General features: G+C 35.9%; 1 pseudogene; it reads left to right on the top strand.

Annotated features, from left to right (window-relative positions):
* The first annotated feature begins 4237 nt into the window (after positions 1–4237).
* Positions 4238–4476, top strand: LOC100630532 (peptidyl-prolyl cis-trans isomerase FKBP1A pseudogene; annotated as a pseudogene).
* Positions 4477–9985: the final 5509 nt, after the last annotated feature.

The following is a 9985-nucleotide window of genomic DNA, read 5'->3' on the forward strand; positions in this document are numbered from 1 at the left end:
ATCAAGCTGATAAAAAACATCAAAAAGCCTGTGTAGGGATATTGTTTATGACTAAAATGATTTATAACAAGAGTAATTCCCATTTTCCCTTAGATGGCTCAAATCCTGCGGGTCACTGTAGACTTTACAGATTTATTTGTATAAAGTCTTGCAGGATATTTTCAGAAAATTATTTTAAGACAAATTATGAAAAGATGCATAGAAATATTTGGCAAGAAGATATTGATCTAAATCAGGGGGTGGACTGAGAAGGAAAGTTAACAGCTGGGCTATGATTTATTCCTTTCTATTCGGGAATTACAGAGGCAATAATCGAACTAGACCAGACCTCCTTGCAAATAAGCTAATAGCATTTACAAGTGGAAATATACTTGAGAGTTTTTTTAAATAAATGCATTTGGGCAAGAAATGACTTGTCTATCTGGCTCTCTTATTGTAAATAAATCCAATTTAAGGATTTATAGAAACTGGCCAGCTGGAGAAAGAAAGTTAGTCAAGCAGTTGGAGTAAAAATACTAAAATCACTTTTATCTAACAGTAATTTTATGGACACACGGTTAAGTGTACATGTTTTCATGATCTTGGTGTGGGAGAAAAGAACACTTAGAAGCTACTTCTGCTGGGTTTTGGCCTCTCCAGAAAGACGTTGGTGCTTCTACATTGCTTGAATCTTTTGAGTAGTTCCCAAAGTTTGGTGTTGGAGACAATCTACAATCTATGTGAGTCTGTTTTGACAATTCAATCATTTTATGATAATGCGGCAATGTTGGTCTAACATTTTAAAAAATCAATGTAAATTACCACATTAATAGAATATTACAGAAGAAATATATGATCACCTCAGTATATGCAGGAAAAGCATTGACAAAATTCAAAACGTATTCATGATAAAAATATGTATATCAGAAATGTTGAAATAGAAAGGCACTTTCTGAATTCAATGAATATATTTTTTGAAAATCTATAAATAACATCATCTTTAATGGTGAAATATTGGATATTTGATCTCATCACCTTTTTCATCATTATACTAGATATCATAGCTATTGAATACAGTATGAGAAACAAACCATAAAGATTGGAAAGGATGATTGTAAGTAGAAAATCTAAAACTGTCTACAACAAAATTGCTATAACTAGTAAGTAAATTTACCAGTGTCACAGGATCAAGGTCGAGATACAAAAATAATTGTATTTCCATATACTAGCACCTAATCATTGGAAAAGAAAATAATTCCATTTAAAATAGAATGAAACATAAAAATATTGAGAAATAAATTTCACGAAAGTTGTCTATGGCATATATTCTGATAATTACAAAATACTGTTAAGAGAAATTAAAGATGCATAGCTATATAGATATGTCATTATTCATGGAATTAATATCTCAATCTTTGTAAAATGTCAGTTCTTAGCAAATTAATCAACAGATTCAGGACAATCCCAATCATAATCCTAGCAAAATTCTCTAGACATTTAGAGTCTAGTCAAAATTATATAGAAATGCAAAGAATATAGAAGAGCCAGTAAAATCTTGGATTTCAAGACTCACTCTAAAACTGCACTAAATAAAATAGTATAGGATTGGCATAAAGAATGACAATCTGATTAACATAAAGAAATACAAATCAATGGAACAGAATAGATAACCAGATATAGACCCATAAATATGCTATCTTGACTTTCAACAAAGGTCTGAAACAAATAAAATGGGTGAAGAAATGACTCGTCAATAAATTCTGCTCAAAAAATCAAATATATGTTGAGAAAAGTAAATGATCCATGATCTATAACTCACTTAACACACAAAAACTAATTCAAGAAGGATCGTGGACTCAAACTTAAAAGATAATGACATAAAGGATACTATCGGAAATCATGAGAAAATATTTTCTTGACCTGGAGATAGGCAAATATTTTTTACATGGGGCAGGCACAAAAAGCACTAACACAAAATGGAACAAAAGACCCAAAATAAACAAAGAAATATCCTGATGAATTGGGTTCATTAAAGAAAGTCATCAGGACTATAAAATATGGACTCAGATAGGAACACAGTATTTATGATGTATATCTGACAAATTACTTGTATCTAGACTACAGAAAATAAGCCACAACAGTAAAAAATTTTTTAAAAAGATGTAAACCCAATTTCAAAGAAGAATTGCCTTAAACCTGAGCTTATAATTCACAAAAATTGTATATAAATGGCTAAAATGCACAGAGAAACATCACTAGTCTCCAGAGAAATGCAATTTAAAGCTTTAAGGAGATAACACACAGAAACTGTCATAGCGGAAATATTTAAAGTTTCCTAACACTAATGGTTGCAAGGCTGTGGGACACCTGTAACTTGCATGCATTTTATACAAGTCCTTTGAAAAAATATATGAGTTTCTTTTGAACTAAACACACACCTAACCTATGAGCGATTTATTAAAAATCTAAGTGATTACCAAAAATAAATGAAAACGAATGTCCATGATAAAGAAATGAAAACGTATGATCATAAAAATATGATCACAAGAAAGTTTCAGCAGTTTTATTTATAATGTATACAACATGGAAATCCTCTAACTATTCATTAATAGGAGACTGGATAAACAAACTGTGGTAGAATCATAAAATAAAATTCTAGACAGCAACTACAAAACAAAGCGAATAATTGATTCATAAAACAACATGGATGCCTTTAAAACGCAAAGTAGGGGACACTGAATATTACTATTTTTGTTTTGAAATTCCAGAGAAGGCAAAAGTAATTATAGCAAAAAAAAGTATAACCATGTTGCCTTAGATGAATGTGTAATATCTGGGAAGGGGAATGTAGGAAATGTCTGGGGTGATGTTATGCCATATATCTTGATAGGAGTTTGGGTTAACAGATGTGCACATCTGTCAAAATTCATCAAATGGTATAGGTAAGATTGCTGAATTTCACTTCATGTAAACATTACAGAGCAAAATTCTAAACAAACATTAAATTCCCATCAATGATGTGTTTAGTGATAAAGCTTACTGATTTCATCCGCTGATGTTGAAATGCATGTAAGTACAAGATGACTTGATGAATAGTTGGATAAATATGTAGTGAAGTAAATACTTTAAAATATTTATCGTAGATTCTTGGTAATAGGTGTATGAGTGTTCATTGAGAAATTCTTTCAAATTTTTCTGTATGTTTTTAATTTATCATAATAAAATGCTAAAAAAGGAAAATTCATCAATAAAAAATACCATATCCATTAACATAAGGAAAATATTGGAATGTCCATTATAAATATTATAATTAAGATATTTTAGACATTGTAGCTATTGCATTAAATCTGGAAGTGTAAAAGTCCTATATAGATTATAGACATATTTGAAGATCCCAAGATAACTTTGTAGTTACTTGAATTAGTTAATCAGTAAAGTGGCCACAAAGTCGCTAATGATGAAATGTAAATGCTTTCACAAAAATCAGTGGAATCAATTAGAGAGCCTAGAAATAGACTCACAAAATATTTAACGTGACAAAGAAGCTAAAGCAATTCAAAGAAGAAAGGGTAGTCTTTCCAACAAATAGTGCTGGAACGATTAGAATTCCATAGGCGAGAAAATGAACCTAGATGCAGATCTTATATCTTTTCATGAATTAAATAAAAATAGATTATAGATTTCAATCTACAAAACAAAGCTATAAAATTTCTTAAAGAAAGCATAGGAGAAATAAACACGATCTTGGTTTGGGAGATGAGTTTTTTGATACAACACCAAACGCATGATCAACCAAAGAAAAAAAAAAAAAAGTAGGACCTCATTAAAATTAAGATTTCTGCTCTGTGAAATGCACTGCTAAGCATATGAAAAGAGAAGCAACCGAATGGGAGAAAATATTTTCAAAACACATATCTGGAAAAAGACATATCCAAATGTACAAAGAACATCCAAAAATCAACAATAAGGAAACAAAATCCCAGTTGAAAAATGGGCCAAGGATCTGAACAGACATCTCATCAAAGAAGATAGGCGACAAGCATTTGTAAAGATGCTCACCATCACTTGGGAGTCATTGGGGAGTCTCAAATTAAAACAAGGAGAGAGAGCCAGGGAACCGCCGCCAGGTCCGCTTTGGGTTCTCTTGGGCTGTTGCCCCGCCTGCCCAGTCGTCACGGGGGTCCAGGTGGACACCACCTCCCCCGGACAGATGCACCTTTGCAAAGCTCCACCAGACATGCGTGGTGCATACAGCAGGATGCTTCAAGATGGAAAGAAATTTGATTCTTCCCAGGATGGAAACAAGACAATTAAGTTTATGGTAGGCAAGCAGGAGGTGATCCGAGTCTAGGAAGGTGTGACCCAGATGAGGATGGGCCAGAGAGCTAAACTATCTCCTCGGACTAGGCTTACAGGGCCATTGGGCACCCAGGCATCACCCCACCAAAGGCCACTCTCCTCTTTGGCTTTGGCATGAAGCTTGTAAAACTGGACTGACAGGAATGTGTTTGTATATGCCATGGAGGGGTCTGCTGCCTCCAGAAGGGCACCCCCGAATCACTATGAAGCTTTTCTTGATGGTCCACTGCTCTCTGTGTATAAACATTAGCCCAACTGGATGTGCTCTGTCGTCTGGCTTAGTTCTTCCCTTTTCTCCTCCTATGTGTGTTGACCTAAACCACGTGCTGGGAACCTCAAGTTACTCATTTTCTTTTGTTTTCATTTTAGGGTGAAGATTTAGTTTCAGTCTTTTGGATCAAGGTTCCTAATTAAATATTAGTCAAGTTTAACAACCCAAATAATGGGTTAACTTTAGGAGACGAATCTGTGTTTGTTTTGGGTGGTGGGGTGTGGGCAAGAATCTTTATTTTATTTGGATGAAATTTTCATCTATTAGGTATTAAACATCCTTGCTTCTGCACTGCAAAGCCGTAACAGGTTTGAGATGCTGTTGATGGCGCAATTATTATGCAACTTGAGAGGTGTCCTAGGGTTGAAATAAAAGCCCCATCCCAAACTGAAGCGGGGAAGGGGAGAGTCTTTGCCTGCCTTAGCCCACTCCAGCCTCCCCTTAACACCTCTTGGGGTGGAAAACATATCATTTTCATTGCAATTTTGGACACTACAGGTGTCTGTCCCGAGGCCAGAGGTGACCTCTGAAGTCTTCGTAGCCTGGCTGTTTCCTTCCCCATCCTATGGTGTTTCTAATGGATATTCAGGACTTTTGCAATCTCATAGCTATCTGAGTTCCACTTAGAATTATAAGACCTTTAGTAGAAAGTTTAATTTGAAGGTGCTGTTTGTAGACACTTAACACCCAAGAAACCTCAGCTACCATGACAAATCCTTGTGTATTTTCTTAAGACAGTGATGCTGGTCATTGCAGCTACATCTTCTGTTTTTGTGTGTGTGTTTTTTGTTTGGTTTTGTGTCTTTTGCTGAAGATTTGCCCTGAGCTAACATCTGTGCCAATCTTCCTCTTTTTTTTTGCTTGAGAAAGATTGCCCCTGAGGTAACATCTGTGCCAGTCTTCTTTTTTGTATGTGGGTGACCACTACAGCAGGGCTGATGAGTCGTATAGGTCTGCGCCCGGGATCTGAACCTACCAATTCAGAAGCAGAGTGTGTGAACTTAAGCACTATGCCAAGGGGGAGGCCTCTGTTCTTTTGATGCTCAGTTCCCCCTCCTGATCTCAGAGGTTCCTGGCTTTTCCTTTCCCCTTCTCACCCCTTGCTGTTCTCTGTAATGATTTAGTGAGAGAAATTGTTGCTGCCCACCTCTCACCCCTACACCACATATGAGTTTCAAGTTTTATTATTGCAACAAAAGTGACTTATGCTGGCTTTTCTCAAAAGAAAATGAGATACCTCTATATACCTATTAAAAAGCCAAATCCAAAATACTGGCATCAATTACTGGCAAGGATGCAAAGCAATAACTCTCGTTTATTGCTGCTTGGAATGCAAAATGATGCGATCACTTTGGAGGAGGTTTTGGTAGCTTCTTACAAAGGTCAAAATGTTCTTATCACATGATCTATAAATCACATACCTGGGTATTTACTCATGGTAAAAACTCTGTTCCCCAAAGCCCTGAATATGAATGTTCGTACTAGCTTTGTACATCATTACAAAAACTGGAAGAAATCAAGTTGTCCTTCAACAGCTGAATGGATAAGCTGTGATATATGCATCAAATGGATTATTATTTCACTAATTCAAGCCATGAGAAGGAGTGAATGAATCTTAAATACAAATGTTTCAGGGAAAGAAGCCTGTCTGAAAGCCTATATACTCTATGATTCCCATTCTATGGTCTCCTGGAAAAAACAAAACTATAGTGATCATAAAAAGATCCATATTGCCAGGGGTTTAGGGTTGAGGGGAAGGTTGAACATGTGAAGTACAGGGGATTTTTGTTTTTGCTGAGGAGGATTGGCCCTGAGCTAACAATCTTCCCCATTTTTTGCTTAAGGAAGATTTGCCTTGAGCTAACGTCTGTGCCAGTCTTCCTTTACTTTGTATGTGGGTTGCCGCCACAGCATGACTGCTGACGAGTGATGTAAGTCTGCACCTGGGAACTGAACCTGGGCCACCAAAGTGGAATATGCCAAAGTTAACCACTAGACCACAGGGCTGGCACCTACAGGGGATTTTCTAGGGCAATGAAGCCATTCCATATGAGACTCTAATGGTGAATTCATGACACCATGCATTTGTCAAAACTCATAGAACTTTTTCACAAACATTGAATGTTAATTTGTGTAAATGTTTAACAACTCATTAAGGAGATTGGGTGTTCACAGGATGGGATGTAGAATATGTCAAAATAATCAAACTGCATTAGAAAGGGGTGAGAGAAAAAGACTCTGATCTGATTAACTTTGGATATGAGTGGAGTCTGTAAGACTAGAGTGAAGCAAACTGTACATAGGATTGCACGCTAGTTGATAATGATGTTTGCCATGGCGGTATGAGCGAACAATCTTGAGACCATTAGACACATACTGGAGTTGAACAATCAAGTAAATGGATGTCAGATGGTGGGTAATAGGTTTCTCACTGTTAGGGTGGAAGGTTACAGATAAGAAAGGCAAAGAAACTAAAGTCGTTTAGATCCTAATGAATTAGAGTTGAGGACATCAGTATGAATTCATGTATAGCTTAATATAGACACAGGTAGAAACACATAAAATTCTTTAGAGATGTATATATATATATATACTTGTTATTATACACATATTCCTTTTTTGTCCTCGGAGAAGGTCTAGAAACAACAACACCTCAGTAGCAATGAGTCCCCAGATTTTGGTTTTTAAACCCATTTTCCAATAAAAGGAGCCAGAACTCCTTAGAGAAACTGTTGATTCTAGGGCAGTGCCGTGACATATACACAGTGAGCCTGGAGCATCTTGTAGTTCTGGAAAGTAAGAAAGTGCTCAGAAAGAAAAAATATAAAGCAATAAGAAACAAACAATATCCATGATGGGAAGACATCAAAGGGATATGTGGATCAACTGATAGAGCTCCCAATAACTAAAGCTGGAATAATTTGAGAAACAAAATAAACAAAATAGTATTCGATTATATCTCAAAGTACAAATAAATATCCATGTGCCCATACAGGTATAAATAAGCAATTTAATAAATAAATGGGGTGAAGAGACGAATGTCCCCTGCAGAAAAATTCCAAATCATTTACATAGATATTCGGCTCTCAAAAAATGAGACCTTAACTCCCAACTCACTTAGTGTGGGCTGCATAGAGTGACTTCCTTTTAAAGAATACAGTACAAAAAGGAAAAAAAAAAGACTGATTTTACGGTGGAGAAGTCTGCAAAATGCTACCTCATCCAGGTGATCAAGACGAATATTAACAGTGATTACATATGTTGATAGCATGAACCCTCTATATGAAATGAATAAGAGGATGCTTAACTTCTGTGTTCTTTCTCCAAAAACACAACCCAAGTCTAGTCATGAGAAAAATGTTGGGCAAATATGAATTGATGGGCATTCTTAAAATACCTGACAGATACTCCTTGAAACTGTGAAGGAGACCAGAAACCAGGCAAGTCAGAGAAACCATCACACTCAAGTGATACCTAAGTAGACCCGACAACCAAGTCTTATGTGGAATTCTGGATGGTATCTTGGAACAGCAAAAGGACATTAGGTAAAAACAAAGTAAATCTAAATAAAGTATGGGTGATAGTTAATAACAATGTGTCGATGTTGGTTCATTAATTGTGATAAATGCATCACACTAATATAAGATTTCATACCAGGGGAAACTGTGTGTGAAGGGTATGGGAATTTTCTGTACTAATTTTGCATTGTTTCTGGACATCTAAAACTGTTGCAAAATAAAAGTTTATTTAAAAAGAAGGTAATAAAAACTTCATGTTCCTCAAAGCACACCAAGTCTAGACACTTTTACAAATTTCTATCCAATTTCCAAAGAAAACATCATTCCAGTGTTATTTAAGTTTTTCCAATCCATACGCAGAAGTGTCCATCTGATTTTTCCAACTCTCATAGTTATGAAGCCTTAACTAGACATGCACAGCTTTTTAAACATACCATATGGAACATATGAGTTATGAAATACGATGCAACAATATTAAAATTTCTGCATTTGTTTCCTTTTGCTGTTGTAACAAATTACCACAAACTTAGTGAATTAAAACAACACAAATTTATTACTTACTAGTTCTAGAGGTCAGAATTCTGAAATGAGTCTCACTGGGCAGAAAAGTAAGATGTCAGCAGCTGTATTCTCTCTGCAGAACCTATGAGAGAATCCATTTCTTAGTTTTTCCAGCTTCTAGAAGCTTGCATTCCTTGGTTCATGGCCACATCACTTCAATCTTCAATCATAACATTTCCAAAACTGACTTTCCTGCCTCCCTCTAATAAAGACCCTGTGACTAGCTTGTGCCCACCTGGGTAATCCAGGATAATCATCCCTTCACAAGACTCTTAATTTAATCATATCTGCAAAGTCCCTTTTGCCATTTAAGGTAACATATTCAGTTTCATGGATCAGGATGTAGACATCTTTCAAGGACCATTATTCTACATCCCCAAGTACATACGAATATACTGCTATGGAAACATCTACAGCAAATATCCTACTGTAAAAAAATAAGTTATTTTCTAACTAGATTAATTTTCTCTATTATTTGTTTTAAAATTACTGTATCCAACAATTAGTTTATGCACTTATTTAGATTCCAATGTCATGTATCATCAATATGTAGGGTTTTTTAAATTTTGTTTTGTTTTTTTGGTGAGGAAGATTGACCCTGAGCTAACACCTGTTGCCAATCTTCCTCTTTTTGCTTGAGGAAAAGTGTCCCTGAGCCCACATCGGTGCCCATCTTCCTCTATTTTGTATGTGGGATGCCACCACAGCATGGCTTGATGAGTGATGTGTAGGTCTGCACCTGGGATCTGAACCCACAAACCTGGGCCACTAAAGTAGAGCATGCTGAACTTACCCACTGTGCCACTGGGCTAGCCCCATCAGTACGTCTTTAATGCCTACCTTTTAAACCAGATTTTAAGGTCATGTGTATATAGTCCATGTCATAATTTTTCTGTTCTTGTGTTCCCGGTACTTAGCATAATGTCTGGTACATTTAGAGCAGTCAATAAATGAATTCTACATGTTAGGATAATATTTTCTTCTCTTTTATTGATCAGAATTATTGTTTTATAAGTACACAATTATTTTAATGGACAGTGTGTGATCTGGAATGCTACAGTGACAAACGTGGTTTCCTTTGGGATGGTATGTTGGACTGCCTAGTTTATAATCCCACTTCCACTCTCTCGACATGTTGTCTTAGGCAAATTACATAAATGCTCCATATTTTGATTTCCTTCTCTCTAAAATGGCACTGTTAATAGGACCCACCACATGAAATTTTGTGAGGATAGGTGTATACTATATGTAAAACACTTAGAACAGAGCCTGGTTCATAACAGACATTTTATTCTAC

This window comes from Equus caballus, chromosome 30 (genome assembly GCF_041296265.1).
Source record: "Equus caballus isolate H_3958 breed thoroughbred chromosome 30, TB-T2T, whole genome shotgun sequence".
In the NCBI taxonomy this organism is placed as follows: Eukaryota; Metazoa; Chordata; class Mammalia; order Perissodactyla; family Equidae; genus Equus; species Equus caballus.